Here is an 18,984-nt window from a genome sequence, read left to right on the forward strand (position 1 = left end):
GTATTTTGATACTCAAACTCCCCTCTCACCCTACCGTTTAATGTTTTGCATTCTTTGATAGGTGAAAGAGTCGTTTTATGTGTATTTCTTTATAGAAAAACTGATAAACATGGACAAAAACATAGAAATGAAGGTAAACCAAGGCCAACCTCATGCTCTACCTTCATTATACATTGCACAAACACTTATGTAATTTTTTGAAATTTTCTTTTTATCGTTTCCTAATTTTCTCCCATTTAAAATCCATTTTCACTATTTTTTAGTATTTTTCCTCTATTTTCTTCAACAAAAAATGACTAGAAATTAGAATTAATTATGGGCTGTGGCCCTTAGGTTTCTTGACAGCAAAATTTCAGGTTTCATTGATGTTATATCTCATATTTTCCCTTTATTTTGTAAAAAACCCCCATTTTACCCCTTAAACGCGTGTTTTACAGGTTTTATACCACTAATTTCAGCCATATCACTTTATGATTTTCTGATTTTCAGAGCATAAATTGATCAAAATCATAGCAAATAACATCATGATGCGTAATCAGCCCATGGGGACAATATTTCATCAACCAAATAACATAAAAACTCATTTTTTCTTCATAAAAATTGAATTACCGCTTAGGTTTTGTATATCGGGATCTCGGTTTTGGTACGGGACTATGGGTCAGCCCTCATTCAATGTCCAACATCTTCAAGATCAGCAATCTTCATGTCTTCATTGATCCGGAAGCAATCCGTTCTCATCCGGACAAGCTTTCCTTCACCATTCTTCATTTTCCTCTTGCACACAAGAACAACCCCTTAGGGGAGAGAGGGAGGAGAGAGAAATACTAGAATCAGAATTCTCCATTAAGGCCACCATTGCATGAGCGAAGGACGGCGATATGCTCGGCCCACAGGGGGGAATCAAGGCCCAAGATCTGTTCTATGGGTTGTATGCAAGCCCCCAATCATGAGAGAGAGGAGAGAGGGCACAAAATTCGGTCGTGATGTTGGCGCCTCCATCTCCTTCTTCTTCATATTCTCTCTCCACGTTTTTTCATCTTGTTTGCTTAAAATTTTGAAGGAGGGGTCTCCAAACTCAAAAGGCATGCCCAATTTTGGCCTCCCAAGTGTCCACCTTTTCATATCTTGACCATTTTGTGGCCATTTCCCCGTCCGGGCTCCGAATCGAGCTCTAAAAAATCCTGGGCGTCCGACTTGACATCCCGCATTGGGTAGCAACTCCTGACAACCCTCATGGTAGTCTGAAAAAATATAAAAAATCAACAAGTGTCGCTCGGGCGCCTTTTAAGAGTCGTATTTCACTTGGTGCTTAAAATCGTCCTAGCTGGAGCCGCCGCCTTCGATGTTGAATATTTTTTCCCTAAATTTTGGATTTTTTGGAAAATTTTAGGCACATACCGAGCTCAAAACTCCGCTCTTAGTGCAGAATTTCATAAGGTATGCGAAGCATGTCAGTTTGGTAAGCAAGCAAGACAACTCTTTTCACATGACAGAGATGTAAGCAGAAATATCCTTGATGTTGTGCATATAGATATTTGGGGGCCTACAAAAAATGTATCTCTTGGAGGCAGTTCATACTTTGTCACATTCATGATTGTTCTAGAAAGCTGTGGGTATATTTTATGAAGGAAAAGAGTGAAGCGTTTGAGCACTTTAGAAATTTCAAGGCTGCAGTTGAAAGAGAAACATGCTTGAAAGTAAAGTGCTTGAGGTCAGATGGAGGGGGAGAGTACCTCTCGAATGAGTTCAGTGATTTTCTGAGGTCTCATGGGATAAAGAGATAGTTCACATGTAGGTATACCCCACAGCAAAATGGGGTTGTAGAAAGAAAATACAAGCATATTGGAGAAGTTGCACGTACCTTGATGGCTGAAAAGAATATGCTTAAGCATTTTTTGGTCTGAGGCTATTCATACTGCTGTTTATATTACAGAACTCCCAAAGCTGTAGTTCATGGTATGACCCCCGAAGAATGTTTTACGGGTAAGAAGCCTGATGTCTCACACTTGAAAGTGTTTGGCTGTATTGCATATGTTCATGTGCCAGATGAGTTGCGGAAGAAACTGGATCCAAAGGCTGGAAAGTGTGTCTTTCTTGGATACTTTTTAAAGCAAAAAGGGTATCGTTGTTATAACCCTGTCACATGTAAGTTCAGAGTGAGTAGGGATGTCATCTTTGATGAAATGAGCAGTTGATATGCATCTAGTGGTGATGCATTGGATGATGATGATGATCATGACACTTATGTGCAGGTTGAAAAGCAAGAATCACAGACTCTTAGTGGACCAGAGACATCATCTGGCAGTCCTTGGTCTAGGAGACTAAGGAGTATCTCTACATCTTCAGGTGCATCTAGTAGCACTATATGTAAAGACAAAGGAAAGAATAAAGTGTCAGATGGCATTGATGCAGTTCTTGATGGAGACTCCAGTGGCTTAGAGAGCTTGGATGATGAGCTTGGTATTCTTTCTATCAGGATACCAGGTGTACAGAGAGCTCATAGTAATGTAAAGGCTCCATTGAGTGATCCGGTGGTACGTAGAACTAGCAAGGTTAGATACCCTGTTAAAAGATTTGGTTTTGAAGGTTATGCAGCTCATCATTATGCTTATATGGTGAAACCAGTTGAGGATGTTGAGCCCACTCGTTTTGAGGATGCTGTTGGTCATACTCATTGGGATGCAACAATGGATGAGGAGATGGCTGCATTAGAGGCCAATAAGACTTGGGAACTAGTATCATTGCCGAAGGGCAAGAAAGCTATTGGATGTAAGTGGGATTATAAGATAAAGCACAATATGCAGATGGTTCTATTAGTAGGTACAAATCTAGGTTGGTTGCAAAAGGCTATGCCCAGACATATGGCATAGATTATGAAGAAACCTTCAATGTCTAGTTGCTAGGATGGCAACTGTTAGATGTGTGATTGCTTTGGCAGCAACCAAAGGTTGGAGGTTGCAGCAAATGGATGTGAACAATGCCTTCTTGCATGGTGATTTGCAGGAAGAAGTGTATATGGATCAGCCAGCAGGTTATGAAGATTTAGAGCATCCCACGTATGTGTGCAGGTTGAAGAAGGCACTCTATGGGCTCAAGCAAGCGCCTAGAGCATGGTCTGACAAGATCAGAGAGTATCTTGTCAATATTGGATTTTATGTTTCTAATGCTGATCACTCACTTTATGTGAGAAAGGAAGATGCAGGTTTGGTCATCATAGTCATCTATGTGGATGACTTGATTATTACAGGTGATAGTGATAGTGGGATTGCTGAAGTAAAGGACTTTTTGAAGAAGAAGTTTGAGATGAAGGATTTAGGTGAGCTAAGGTACTTCCTTGGCATTGAGGTGATCAGATGTGATGATGGTATATGGCTGTCCCAAAGACAGTATGGCTTGGATATATTGTCCAAGTATGGTATGACAGCATGCAAACCACTTTCAGTCTCGTTGGAGCAGAATGTAAAGTTGAGTGCTGATGTTGGGGATGAGATAGAAGGCCCTACTATGTTCAGGAGGATAGTGGGGAGTTTGATCTACATGACCATTACAAGGCCAGACTTGAGCTACGCTGTTGGTCTTGTGAGTCAGTTTATGCAAGTACCTAGAAAGCCACATTTGGATGCAATCAGACGCATATTGAGATATGTGAAGTCCACATTACATTATGGACTTTTCTACGAGGCAGGCACAAATGTACAGGTGTTTGGATACATAGATACAGATTGGGATGGTAGTATGTCTGATAGAAGATCTACTAGCAGATACATGTTCTCTCTTGGTAGTGCAACAGTTACTTGGAGTAGCAAAAAGCAATCTACAGTTGCTTTGTTAAGCACAAAGGTTGAATATAGAGGTGCTGCTGTTGCAACATGTGAGGGAGTATGGCTGCAAAAGTTATTGGTTGATTTAGATGTGCAGGTGGAAAGTCCAGTTGTCATTTATTGTGACAACATGAGCAGTACACTACCACTTTGTGAGAGAGAAGGTACTAGCAGGTGAGATTGACTTGGTGTATGTCAACACACAGGATCAGATAGCTGACATCTTAACGAAGGCATTGGATACAGAGAAGCTTCAAAAGTTTCAAAGCTTACTTGGAGTTGCAGAGATGCAGTTGAGCTTGAGGGGGAGTGTTGAGATGACAAACTCAACACATGCAGACATTAATGATGGACTGCCTGGTTAGATGGGTCCACACATCTACACTTAGCACGTCGGTGGTCATTACGACTCTCACATGGCCACTGCCTCATTACTTATTATATTCAGGTTGTTACACCTATTTACAGCTGGCACTGTTATAGCACCAGTCGACTAGTGTAGTCGGTTATGCATTGTTTAACTTAGCAGACCACTTTCCTTTATGTTGTATCTTATCTATACTTTGTGTACATTGTAAAGTGTGTGGAAGAAGAAGAAGAAACCAGCAAGAAAACGTTTTGGCCTCTATCTCCCTTCTTGTCTCTTGAGTGAGCTTCTCCTTGTGTATTTTGTGTGTGTTCGGCGCAGCATCTTGAGCAAGTCCCCCCACCACGCGATTCTTGACAAGATCATCAGACACATCAGGTTGCACCACATTAATCTCCTCAATCTTGATGCTAGACTTGCTAGACACAATGTTGCAATCATTATTCTTGTCCTGCACTTTACCCTTTCCCTTTTCCTTGTGCTTGTCTTCATGCATTGTAACGTGCCCGTCCCTCAAATTGTGGGACACGTCTTAGCAGCCCATCGAGAGATGAATCTAGAAGACACCGCCCGGCACTCCCAAGGAATGACACGGGGTTTGCCAACTAGGGCGTCTCGAGTCTACCTTGCAACGGAACTTATCCGATCGTTCCCACCAGGATCGACTTGAAGTCCGGGTTCCTAGTAGTCAAGTCTTCCTAACAGCCTTCTAGCATCGGTCGACAACCGCTCCACTTTGCGTGGATCCAACTGAACCAAAGCAGGCTCATACCACACTTGGCTCAAAGAGAATGGGAAACGGGAGGGATGCATCGCTCGACCTCTCTGCTTGTAGGGCATAATCCCATTTCGATCCCCTAAAATGATATGAATCAGGGTCTAACCAACATTGTCTAAGGTCATCGTCCGACCTTTCCTAACATTCCTCGTTAACATTTCCTTTTGTGAGGAAAGCTCTCGGCAAACCGAGACCACCCTTCCATAGGATAGACCCATTGGTCACATCCACCATGCTTCCCTCCGGGGTTGTTTTAGTTATCTAATTACCTACCACATTATGATTGACATATAAAAGCAGCGTTCTTAATTAACCCGTTAATCACAGGTTCCTTTACATAATTTAGGGCAATGATACGAAGACAAGACAAAACAAGATAAACACTTCCTTAACTTATCTTAAGATTAATGTTTGTCTCGTGCCCATATAGGAGAATTAAGTACTCCTTTCTGCCTGTGCAGAAAAATCCTTCTGTCTCCAGGCAACAAAACCTGAAGGTTTATCCTCCCAAGATTCTACCTTGTAACTAGTATCAAGGCCTTGAGATCCCATCTGGAGTCACGTAGAACACTTGTGTAGGGCCCGGAGGCATTGGGATTTACGGCCAAAGCCCCCACTAGCACACAAGCGTCCTCCTACTCCAAGTAATTTCCACGGAGAGACCTCTCGCGGCGGGTTCGGTCCACATTCTCGGTGCGGAATCACAACCCCCTTGGTTAGAGTTTGGCGGTTCGCGGGGGGTAGCTAGCGCCATGTTTCCTTAATTATTCCTTTAGGGAATCAATCACAGCTGAAGCACCTAGCTTACAAACAATTACTAAGGAAAACATCCCTTTCATTTCTAATCAAGAAAATATCATTTTCTACATAAAGCAATCACTTTGCTTATAAACCGCTTGTCCTTAGTAGGATCTCCTCTTACCAAGGCAACCCGTCAATTCACTTAGAAATATCCTTTTCAAAACAACCAAGCATAAGCCTTGATCAACATTCCATTTAGAGTCAACTTACTAGCCTAGCTTAAACCTAGAGCATATCCACTTCCAGTAATCTAAGACAAGATCCTTAAAAACAACTCACAAGCATGTGTGTTTAATCACTCAACTTCTTTTGAATCCCTCTTTCCCTTGGGTTTTATCCCAGGGTTCCAAGTTGTGAATCCTCGATTCTTTGCACGTCTTTTAACATACTTGGTAATCTGTAAAACACAATATATTGCAAGACTTGTCATACATTCTTTCCATCCTCTCTTAGTGCGATGCTATGCAGAATTTTGCCATCAAACTCATCTTCCGTGCACAAGGGTCGTTTAATAAATTGACACAATCTATGATCCTTAACTCCCTTCACATTTAGTCGATGACTTTTTTAATCTTACTATGCACGTATTTGTGTGGCTTAAGTACACGAAAGCCTAAATTTTCCATGCAACTGTGCATTTGCATGCTAAGAACTGGAGCTATCATTTCATGTGTTAATTGAAATCACGGGCGCGATCCATGAATCCTCGATAACTGTTCATGAAGTAGATTAGGTGGAAACCTATTATTTTATGTGAAATATTGAAAAAAAACCTATCATTTCATGAGTGTAAACCTAGCCTTGATTCGTGTGTACTGCGTTGGTTGTTCTGCTTGTCCCTCTAACATTACCGGTGGCTTGGACACCTATGTTTCCCGCGACTTTCTTCTTGGGAGCCACTCGCCTTGCGGAGATTGGGCAGTCCAGACCTTGTTGGGTTTTGGGTTGACAGGTTCAGAAGAAGGACCGTTGGATGGGGTCTTTTTTCAAGAGAGGGGTTTGGGCGTGGCCCCTCGCCAGTCACCGACTCTCACTTCTTTCTTTCTCCCTTCCTCTCTTCTTCTTCTTTTCACTTAATCTCCCACTCTCTCACTCTCTCTTCTTCTCTTCTTTCTCCACTTATTCTCCTACTTTCTCTCTCTCTCTCTCCCTCTCTTCATCTCCTCTTACTAACTCTTCTTCTTCTTCTTCCCCTGCTCCTCTTCTCTCCCTCTTCTCTCTCTTCCCTCTTCTTCCCCTTTCGCTTCTTCTCCTTCTCTTCTCTCCCTCTTCTCTCTTTCCTCCCTCTTCTCTTCCCCTTCTTTTCTTCTCCTTCCCTTCTTTTCTCTCTCTTCCCTCTTCTTCCCCTTCCTCTTCTTCTCCTTCTCTCTTCTATCTCTTCTCTCCCTCTTCTCTTCCCCTTCTTTTCTTCTCCTTCCCTTCTTCTCTCTCTCTTTCCTCTTCTTCTTCTTCCTCTTCTTCTCCTTCTCTTCTCTCCCTCTTCTCACTTTCCTCCCTCTTCTCTTCCCCTTCTTTTCTTCTCCTTCCCTTCTTCTATCTCTTCTCTCCTCTTCTCTCCTCTTCTCTCTTTCCTCCCTCTTCTCTTCCCCTTCTTTTCTTCTCCTTCCCTTCTTCTCTCCCTCTTCCCTCTCTTCCCTCTTCTTCCCCTTCCTCTTTTTCCCCTTCTCTTCTCTCCCTCTTCTCTCTTCCTCCCTCTTCTCTTCCCCTTCCTCTCTTCACATGGCTAGCTGGCTAGCGGAATGGGGGGGGTTTCAAATGACGGTCTAAGGGGGGTTACAAATGACGGTCTAAGGGGGGGTTTCCCTGCCCAGACTTCCATGGGTGCAGACGTTGCTGCCGCCAGGGGGGCGTTCTGCCGTAGTGCAGTAGGGGGGAAAGAGCTTCACAGCAAGGGGGGGGGGGATTTTGCCGATGGGGAGGAGGGGGAGCTTTTGCTTCTCTTCGACGAGCCCCCATGGGGCTTTATAGAGGAGGCGGTGGGGGGGGAGGCGACGTCCTCCCGTCACCTGGGGGCTGCATGCCCCCCCTCTTGTTACTACTTCCACTCTCTCTCTCTCTCTCCCCATCATGCAGTCGGCAGGGGGAGAGAGAGGGGGTAAAAAACAAAAATAAATTTTTTTGAAAATTTTCTCCTAGGGGGGTTCCTATGGGGAGCACGGGGATATTACATCCTCTCCCCCTTAGAGGAATCGAGATGTCCTCATCTTGAAAAGACCTGGGGGAGACAAGCACTACTGGGCCTTAGAGCCTGTGGGTTAGGGCCCATTATGCTTCCACTACGCTACTCTGATACTCAAATTCTTAACTTAAAATAACAACTTGTCACAACTCATAGGGTTCAATAGGATTTATTCAAAGTACAAGACTTATTACCTCGAGAGGATCTTCCTAGGATATCTAGTCATCCTCAAAGTTACAACAAGCTCCAAGCCTTCATCATCATGTGGTTCATAATATAAGCCAAAAGTGGAGTTTAGACGGCTTTGTTTGACCACACATTCTTGATTCTCAGTGTCCAACTTAGGACAATATGCTTGGATGAGGAAAACCAAAGAGCGAGCGATGAAAACCGAGCAAGGCTAGAAAAGCGAGCAATGGAAATCGAGCAAGGCTAGAAAATCGAGCATGAAAATTCGAGCAACAAGCTACCTTCTAACATACCTACCCCTAGAGCATCACTGACGTATACAGATAAAAATTGTAGATTAAAATTAAATATAATGAAGACACACACATAGAGCTCACATAACTCATCCCAATAATGACACAAAAAAGTGTAATCCATGTTCATCTCACAAAGAAGGTGGTAAGAAAATAGTCTGATCTTGAAACATAGATGAGGAACTAATTTCAGTCTCCCAATGAACAAAACAAGTTCACATTACAAAAGTATTTCTTATATCATTCCATATCGTGGGATGAAGCTAACAAAATGGACACAATAGATGAAAGCTCATTAAAGGAGCTGTACATGTCCAAAAAGAAAAGGCCGTATGTTGAATTCAAAAATACCCTAGCCTCGAATACCTTAAACATAGTGATTTATCTACCTATATAAAACCCTTAAGATGAAAGGATACTTTTTTTTAAATGACAAAACATTTAGGGAAATGTTTCCTCAAAGCTTTGGCCATCCACAAGACCAAAAAGTGCACTATCCAACTCTTGGAAGTAGTGCTTGAGCCAGCTCCACCTTAGTAAGAGCTGCTTGGTGTATGAATTGATGCACGACTTCATTGAGTCCCAAGACCTTTATGAAGACATAGTATAGGTGTTTGCATGGCATGTATACCAAATTCTTCGTGTCTCGCTGAGTAAAGTCCTCACATGAGCATCTTGGATATTGTGACACAGTGATAGAATAGGTCAACCCATCTGCTATTGAGCCTTCTGTCTTTAGAAAGTAAACATGAGCTTCACCAAGAGTAACAATACTCTCTTTCACAACCTCTGCAACCATTGACTTTGCCGTATTTATTCGTTCTTGAAATTGTTTAGATAACTTGCTTCTCCACTTCACAGGCTTTCCGTTTCTCCACAGTGGCCGCTCATGGCTTGGAGGTGGCCTATCATGTGGAACTGTGAAGCTATCCACAACCTCATCATTCTCTGTAAGAACAAATCCAGCTCTTTGCAAGTTTGCTTTCTCTGTCTCTGTCACCATGGTGCTTTGAGCAATCTTCCATGTCGCTGGAGCATCTCCTGGTATTCCCATCACTGAGCTATCCACCTTCCATGTATGGAGAACATCATTTCCACAAAACCATATGAATTGTCCCACTGTACCATCAGAACTATAATGTCTCCTTCCTTTGAAACATGGTGCAGGCACACCTACAGTTGCATTCTTACCAAGAGGGTTAATTAGTTTCCCACATCTAGCCTTCTTGGACTCCAAGAAGCCAAAACAAGTCACAAGACTATGTGCTTCTGTTCTTCTGATGGCCCAATGCGTAGGGTGGACTGTGCTCTCCTTGCATATCTTCAAGGCAATTTCTGTCTCCTTTTGCAAATTCTGCTCCATTCCATCACCTCTAAACCCCATTGTTTTGCCAATAGTCACTATTGAATATTCAGGTCTATGGCTATCTATTGGCAAGATCACTCTTGGGTCTACGTTACCCCTTTTCCTTCTAACACTTCTTGTCTCTTGTTGTGGTTTAAACATCTCTGGTGATTGCACACCTGCCTCTGAGAGCACTGCATGTGTCAGATCAATCGACTTTTGACTAGAACCACTTGATTCTCCACACAAAATTTTTTCTTTCAAACTTTGCAAGGTTGGTCCACTACCAAGGTGCTTTCCTTCCATAAATGCTTTGTAGTGTGCACTTTGCAACACAGCCAATGCCAAATCAGCACTACATGCCTCATAGAGTGAGACATACTTAGATTGCCCATGAGTTGCTCGCATGCTCGAGTGCTTACATTCCGATAAATTTGTTGTTGGCACAAACCCTGCATTTTCATGCTGCTCCATGAACATCCCTCCCCATTGGGAAACCCTGACATCCCACCAGTGGAACCAAGCCATCAATCCAGGGAGCTCTCCATCCTTTACATGGACAGGAGACCAAAACTTTAAGAGTGCCTCTTTGCACTGTTCGGCTTCTTGCTCTGTCCTTGCAACCTTCCATTTTCTACAAAGAAGTTTGTGCTCCTCTAGATATGGGGCCTTGACATATCTCTTTGCATGCATGACCATGCTCATCTCCCAATGAAACGAGCAAGTCCTTTCCCTGCCATGCATGATGTTGCTTGGTCCTCCATTGTAGACTATTCTAATTGCTAGCCAATTTGCTTGTGCTGCATCTGCCATAAAACCTCAAAATTTTGCGATAGAGAATCCATTTCTATCATAACATTATTTAACATTTGCCAAAATGATACTTGTGCATGCTCATCCTCCACTTTGAACTCGCAGGTTGCAATGGTCATTATTTCTCGAATATGGGGATCATAAACATGAGCTCCCATTGTGTTCCAACCTTTCACCCTATGCACATGGTCAAAGTGGATCCATTGATCTCCCAAAGATCCAACAGGTTGCATTCTATTAACGAGGTCAGCTCCTGAGCCTGGTCCAATTGTAGACATCTTGAATATGTGTGGCATGACATTATCTCCAAGCTGTTGCGGAAACAAAATACTGTGAAAGAAGGGGTACATGCACTTTCTTTTCAATGCCAAAATTGCATCAAGCCTGCCTTCAGCATGTCGCTTGTCTCTTCTAGCAATGTTTACTGACCTTTGCATCCTTCTTCTCTGAGACAATGGGGTAAGGTTCTCCAGCACCTCATGCAACTTGGCTTCATTGAAATCCTCGGAGCAATCTTCTTTTGAAATCAAGATTTCCATCACAATCTTGACCAACAGACACTTCAATGCTTTTACATGACATGGAAGGATTTATTTGTGCACGAGTTTGCACCATGTCTTCAATCTGCTTTTGCTTTTGTCGACACGAGCCATCTTGCATAGGGTGATCATGAAAACCAACATGAATAGCACATCTTGTGGTATTCACTTTGTCAAAGGGAATACAGTAGTATATATATGCAACACAAGCCTTTACACACTCAGGAGACATTCCACAATGTGTACACCTCAGGGTCCCAACCTCAAGCTGCAGAGGGCCAGTTGATGAAGGAGGCCTCTTCAACTTACCTTTCCACCGGGTCTCATTAGCAATACCAGTCCTCTCTAGATATGGACATTCCAAGGAGAAGCATCTAAGATAACCACAACATCTGCTCATCCTCACCGTGCCATTGAAGAAATCTTGAGAAATAGTAGTGTACTCTGCCCATGTGTGCCCATCATTCTTTTGGTCCATTCCATGCATTAAGCTGCCCTCGATCGGCTTAGGTGGCAACTCAAACATAATGTAGCCATTGTATGTAATTGGTAGCTCATCCACCTTTTGTATCTCTTTGACAGATGAGTATGCAACATGAAGAGAACTAGATAAGGGAAGCCTATCCAGTAGAACTTGCACACTCATTGAGTCAGTCATTTGCTTTATAAGAGGGATATGCTTAACTCGGAGACTATAGACACTGCTTTGTCCACCATCTAGTATGAATCCCTTGCTACCATCTTCTAGTCTCATCAATGGCATGGTCGTGTACACACCCGGCTGGCTTGTTGCATGCTGCACTTCCACATCAATATCATCACCAATCTCAAAGTGACTCTTAAGCTCTTCCAATGCCACCTCACAGAAACATGAGTCATACCTTATTGACAAGGTACTGAAACTACCATATTTGATTTGCACAGTGTTTGGCATTGTTGCTAAATAGGTAAATAGTCCTGTCCGTGTGAATGTCTTCTTAAGAAGCCAATAAACACAGTTAGAACCTCAATAGAGTTGAAGAACAATCTATGCAAAGGGAACAAGATAAGAGTTGTTCTTCAAGTAACTGTAATAAGATGATGATATGAAAATAGATCTCAATATGAAAATAGTAATTGTCAAGGTTAAACAGTCATGTTAATAATAACCTTTACTTTTTCCATAATGATAGGTGTGTACTAAATATACACACCTAATGGTCACTAGCACGTCTAGTGATCATTAACTCCACCTCTGTCTCTCTCTCTCTCTCACACACACTCAATCATTACATGCACTCTCTTTTGGTGTTTTTATTTACTAGCACACACAAACACTCTCTCACATTGATGGTCGTTACACACACACACTCTCTCTTTCTCTCTCCCTCTCTTGCAACAAAAAAAGGACACCTCTAATTAGGAACTGTAGTCCCCCTCTGCACTAAATATTCACAGTAATGGCCACAAACACATCTGATGGTCATTAACTCCACCTCTCTCTCTCTCTCTCAACGACAATCATTACACACACTCTCTCTTCTAGTGTTATTTATTTACTAACACACAAATACTCTCTCACACTAATGGTCCTTTCACACACGCACGGGCACACACACTCTCTCTCACATGACAGAGAAGAAGACACCTCTAAATAGAATCTGCGGTCTCTCTCTCTCTCTCTCTCTTTCTCTCTCTCTCTCTCTCTCTCTCCCCCCCCCCAAACAAGCAAGCAGAAGGAGGACCAAAAAAACCTCGCACAGAGGAGAAGGCAGACTGATCAAGCAAGCGAGAGCAAGTTTTTTGTGTGTCAATATGGGTGTGTTTCAAAACGCAGGTACAACAGGGGTGCTGCTTCTGTGAGTCGACTGTGAAGAGCCAAAGGCTTGTAGCTTGCATCGATCAAAGCCACAAGGTAGGTGCTTCTCCTCTCTTGGGTGTGTTTGAGGTTAGAGTGTGTGTTTCAGCTGCCTTTCAAAATGCACTCTCAGTCATGTTGGGGCTTCCACAAGGCCCGCTCAGGCTCCAACAAGGTTTACTAGTGCATTTTAAAACGCAATTCATAACCACACAGTGGGCAATCAGAGAGTGCTGATGTGCCTTTTGCAGCTCGCAAAGCAGGGGATCTGCAACGAGTGATGCAAGGCTAGTAAGGCGGCCCTCTAAACTTTGCAAGAGGCAGTCCGTGTAGGCGGGAGAGAAGTATGAAGACTTGCAAGAGGCAGTCTGTGTAGGTGGGAGAGAAGTATGTATGGCCTGTTTCAAGTGCGTTTCAAAACGCAATCGTAGTCACAATGGGGCTTCCTCTTCGAGTCCTGCAAGGCAGTAGGAAATGGAACTGCAAAGGCCAGAGAATTGGGTGATTAAGTGGTGCGTTTTAAAACGCAGTTCTTGAGCTTGGATTGCAGTAACATGCGAAACCCGTAATGTAATGTCACATCTATTAAGGATTCCAACTTCTGCAGTATGACTGGATAGCTCATGATCTGTTACAAGCAGAGAAAAGGGCTGCGTTTTAAAACGCAGTGAAATTGGATGATGCTAATGTATGCAGAGCTATTGATGCCATTTTATGTGGAGCACAAAGTGTTAGATGATGCCATTGTATGCAGACCAAACACAGTGAAATTGGATGATCCCATTGTATGCCATTGTAAGTAATGATATAGCCCAGATGATGCAAGCAAAAGTCATGATGCAAGCAAGTGAAGTTGCATGGATGTTACATGGACTGCACCTAGATTAGGGTGCATTTTAAAACGCAGTAAAAAATGGATGAGGCTTTTGTCTATGATTGGGCAGACAACATTTGAAGGCCAGTATAGTAGTTAGACTTGCTCTTCAAATTAAAATGTTACAATTCAGCTACAGGACAGTTGCGAAGTACTCCAAGAATAGAGTTTGAGACATTATTTGCTTGGTTTAAGACATTATCTGCCATTATACTTGCAATGTTTGGCCGTTTAATAATGGATTACTCTCTACAAGCTCAGTGCTTTGTATTTTGTAACAGTGTTTTATACTTTGTTTGCATTTTGTAATAATGTTTTAAAACGCTTGCATTTTTTAGCCAGAGTGAGATGAGACTTTTGTTTCTCGAATGTTGCAAGTCAAACGATCCAGTCTCTCTCACGTATCTACTTGTGTTGAGCATCTCAGCAAAGATATTGCTGGTATTTTGAAAAGCCAATCTCAGGTACTCTTTGTGCATATTCAAGTAATACAAATAGATATATATTCAAGCGCTACACATGTATTGATTCTTTTATGTGGTATTTCAGTCATGTCCCCACGAAAGGCCAGAGGCAAAGGTCGTGCAAGATCATCCAAAGATAATTTAGCCACTCCACAAAAAAGAACTTGTGGATCATCCCTCTCTACAGTTCTAGAGGAGGGTACACCAACTATAGAAAGTGAAAAGACTTCGAGTGTTGTAGTGGGGACTTCAGATCCTCAACTGCAAGAAGAAAGTGAAGAAGGAGATGACACAGTGGTGGGGCAAGGGTCTCAACCGGTACAGGAGGAAGACGAGGAAGCAACAAGCTAGGTTTCCGATTGTGATATGCAAATGGTAGGATGTGGAGATGTAATAAGTCAATGTAGACTTCTATTTCAAGAAGTTTGCCCTCGTATCCCCTTGTGTCGTATGATTGCACATGCTGTTGTTAGAGGGATTCGTACAGACATGTCCTCTTTAAAAAGTGCATTTCAATATGAGGGTTATTTACCAGAGAAGGGCTCATTTGTTGTGTCTGTATGTAAGTATAAAGGAGAAGAAACACTAGTGATCCCTGCCATAGAGTCAACTTGGTCTCCTCTATGGCGTGAAGTGGATGCAGAATTTGAGAAGGAGGTCTTGGCAAAACCAAAGTTCAGGTTCTTGTCTGGTAAAATGTTTTACGTATGGGAAGGAAATCATCGGTTGACTGCTTGGATGGAGTTGATCTCACAAATGTACAAAGAGAATAGAGCTCGCCATGTCAGGGTTGTTTGTTCTCTTATTGATCCCACACGGATTTCACAGATTGCTCTTCTTGCTGGACTCCAAAGAGTCAATAGGTGAGTGTATCAATATTTGTTACAATGAATTGATGTCTATATTTTTATCTATAGAACTCAATCTTACAAATTTTCCTTTATTAGCATGAACGAGTATGCCATCGTGAAACCTAGCTTGCGGGATGTACTTTGGAACTGCAACAATATCTTCAAGTGTGACATCAATACATTCTTGAGTGCCTTACCCCAGGATCAACTAAAACTGTTGGAGTCCTTGAGAGCAAAATATAGCAGTGTCAAGGGAAAACAACAATGGTATCCATTGACAAGGGGGTACTTGGCAAGATTGGAATTTCAGGTAATACATGTCATGGTTGTTATTAAGAGGGATTATAATAGATAAGTTTCCTTTTTAGGGTAAAATTTAAAAGCTTCTCTTTTTTTGTGAAGGTTGAGTATACTTCAGAACTCAAAAAGGTTGAGGATTTGGTATTAAACACAGTCTCTATTGAGAACAGAGAGGAGACATTGAAAAAGGAACGTGCCAAGATACATAAAAGATTGGCAGACAAGATGGGCATGGTATGGCCCCTTTGCTTCTTATTTTACTCTCCATTACAGGCAAATCTCTAAATATAGGTTTCTTATCCACTTTGCAGGTTCTTAATGTGCTTGATCCCAAGCTAGGGGATCAATGGTTGGATAGAATATTTGCACTGAAGTTTGATAGCCCAGACTTAGTGATTACTATTGCCAAGTTGAAATTCCTAGCAAATGGTGATATGAGGGAAGAAAAAAGATTGGTGATGCTCTCTCTCTTGGATGCAAACAAGAGATTAAAAGATATGTATGGTATGCCATCGTCGGATAATGAGTACAGATTGTAAGTGTCAATTTGAAAGCTTTTGTAGTCTTGATATTGCTAGTATCATGTGTATCTTGTGATACTAACAGATTTGATTTTTTTTGTTAAGGTGGTTGACACGGGAGTGCTTTTTGGAAAAGGTTGAGGTCGAGGCTATTCAAGCATTGGAAGACTTGAAAAAAATGTGTGTTTTAGGTACACCATTAGATCTTCCACAGGATTCCTTATTACAGGATTACATGGAGGGTGTGAAATTAGAGGCTAGAAAATATATGTTTGCTCACGTAAGAGCAAGAGAGCAAGCTATAGATGCATGAGGATCAAAGAAGGTGGAAGGTCCTTAGCGCCGAAAGAGAAATGAAATCATAATGTCTGCATATCGAGTTGTCTACAGGTAGATTTGTTTCCATAATGAGCTTAACTTTAGTTGCTCTTTGTTTATTTTAATAGCTTGTGCTAATATGTCATGCAAAAGGTATCTACTTCATTTGATTGGAGAGAAGAAGATAGCCAGGGTTCCAGATCATTGCAAAGGATGGATTGACAGAGATAATGAGGAAGTATGCATGTATCCCAAGAGCATGCATAATCTCTCTGATTGGGAGATCGACCATTGCCCTTGGTGGGTGGATCTTGGAAGTGGATATGTTTTGGCAAGAGAGAAGGAATTGCACAAAGTGCATTCCAAAAAATCTGTTGATACACCTCTTGGGGATCGATGCAATACACGGTCTAAAAAGGAGACAAAGAAAGAAAGTGATGGTAAGATTACATTTTGGGTGCAATGGTTGTGAAGTTTTTTTTCCTTGTTAAAATGCGAATCATTGCAAATGCTTTGTGCTGCAGCAATGCAAGAGAGAGAAGACAATAGTCCCAAACAACATGAAGTGGAGCAAAGGAGTAGCGTCCAAGGAGGTGGAATAGATTATATCATTAGAGATCGTAACACATGTTGCATCCAATTTATACTCATATATTCTTGTTTATTGCAGGGCAAAGGGTTGCCATCAAGGAGATCATTCCATTTGTATTTCTTCCTTGCCCACTAAATGATATGCATTCCAATAAAGATGATGATGCGATAAGTTATGGGTGCATGATGGGTGACTACATCTCTATGGGGCAAGATTTTATTGCAGGGAGAAAAAATGATGCTTACAAGACAATACATGAGTTCTTTTCTAGACTTGCAAAACATGATATGACATATGTACGGAATGGGAAGCATGTGAAATGGGCTTGCGATGTTGTCTTCATTGACTTTCCTATTGGATGTTTGATTGATAAAGAAACCACCTTGCCTGCTTGGAATATGCTCACTGAGGCACACATTCGCCTAGGAATTACAGTTGCTACTGCCTCTTTGGGAGATAGTGGATGGTTAGTTACTTGGATTACTTTGACAGGTATATTGTCCTAGTCAATGTGTGTTGGCATAAGTACTTAACTAAACAAGAAAGTAAAGTTTTTCTTTGATAAAATAGGTGATGCATTATCTTGGCTTGAGAAGTACATACATGTGCTTGGTCTCGAAGTTGTCAGGCGAGTTTTTGTGCTTGACAAGCTTCCATATGGCTATGGGGAACAATGCGATCTTGAGGTGTCAGTAAGTGATCTTAAATTTTTGGTTTGTAATTCTTGTAGTGAGCATATCTGACCTTTATGCTTTATGTAGAGCCGATCTTCTCTTTTGGTATTTGCTCGTCGTAGTGGATGTCATCCACCCACCTTTCTTGGAGAGAGCAACTCTCAATTCCGCAAGTTGCAAATTGATCCTTCGAGTGACTGCTGGCCCCATTACCTTCCAGAGAGAAATAGATTGGCACGACCATCTTCTTCGACTCTTTGGCGTGGAGGTCTTCAGAGATCACATGTATTCTTGCTCTGTGTATTAGATCTTTTGTGTCCACCATCGGGATTGATTTTGGAGATGGGGTGTGGCACTGCACCTATGATGCGTGCATGCCAAGCATCTTCTCGTCCATGTTTTTCATTTGATATATGTGAAGATATAGTCGATGTTGTGGTTCGACCTCTTGTAGAAGAAGTAGGTGCAAAGAGAGCACGCTTAGGTCTTGATGATGAGGAGCTAGAACTAGATGCCTACAAAGTGCAAGTTGCGGACAATCCCTATGATGATTAGTGAGCATTCAAACTTTTGATACTTTGGAAGCAACTTTTATTATTGTCACTTTTATCAGTAGAACTTATGTGTAATTATGGTGAAACTAGTTATGAATCTTTGTTTTGAACTACACTTTACTTTTATTATACCATTAACTTTTCTTGCTCGCTTTTTTGGGCTCGCTCGGTTTTGTTCGCTCGTTCAATTGACTGCCTCTGCTTGGATGTGTCCTAGTCCATTGCAGTGGAAACATCGGTGGTTGGGACATCTCTTATGGATGTGACCTATCTCTCCGCACTTGTGGCACCTCTTGTCTTGATCTGGTGAGTCATCTTCATCATAGTTGCCTGATTTAAGCTATTGGACGAATAGACTCACTTGGAGTAATGCGTCTTGCAAGTCCGTTGGGCGCATCGATTCCAATCGAGTGTTTATGGGTGGATTCAACCTAACACAGAACTTTGACACCTGTTGTGTCATATCCATTGGGGGTGCATTCTTTAGGAGTGAAACGAACTTTGAATAATATGCTTCAATGGATAATCCTAACTGCTTCAAGTCGTAGAATTCATTCATCTTTTGCGTGCAGTAGATAGGTGGCAGATAACTCCCTTGCACGGCTTTCTTAAGCTTATTCCAGGTGACGGTCCCCTCTGAGATCGCTTGGTCTCTACACCACTATTTCCACCAAAGTCTTGCTTCACCTGTAAGTTTAAGTTTGGCAAGCATAGCTTGGTTAGCAGGTGCAGTTCTTGCTGCCTCAAAATAGTCCTCTATGGACTCAATCCAGATCTTGGCATCCGCTTGAACAGTCCTTCCCTTGCCATCAAACTCGGGTGGCTTAATTTGCTTGAGAAGGAACTTATTCTCTTGCATGCCAGCATTCATGGG

The 18,984-nt window shown here is 42.1% G+C and overlaps 1 pseudogene; it reads left to right on the forward strand.

The window, feature by feature from the left end:
• The first annotated feature begins 14,387 nt into the window (after positions 1-14,387).
• On the forward strand, positions 14,388-18,111 carry LOC148020407 (uncharacterized; annotated as a pseudogene).
• The last annotated feature ends 873 nt before the right edge of the window (positions 18,112-18,984 follow it).

Source organism: Lygodium microphyllum, chromosome 19, assembly GCF_053477565.2.
Source record: "Lygodium microphyllum isolate KBCC chromosome 19, Lygodium_microphyllum_v1.1.10, whole genome shotgun sequence".
Taxonomy (NCBI): domain Eukaryota; kingdom Viridiplantae; phylum Streptophyta; class Polypodiopsida; order Schizaeales; family Lygodiaceae; genus Lygodium; species Lygodium microphyllum.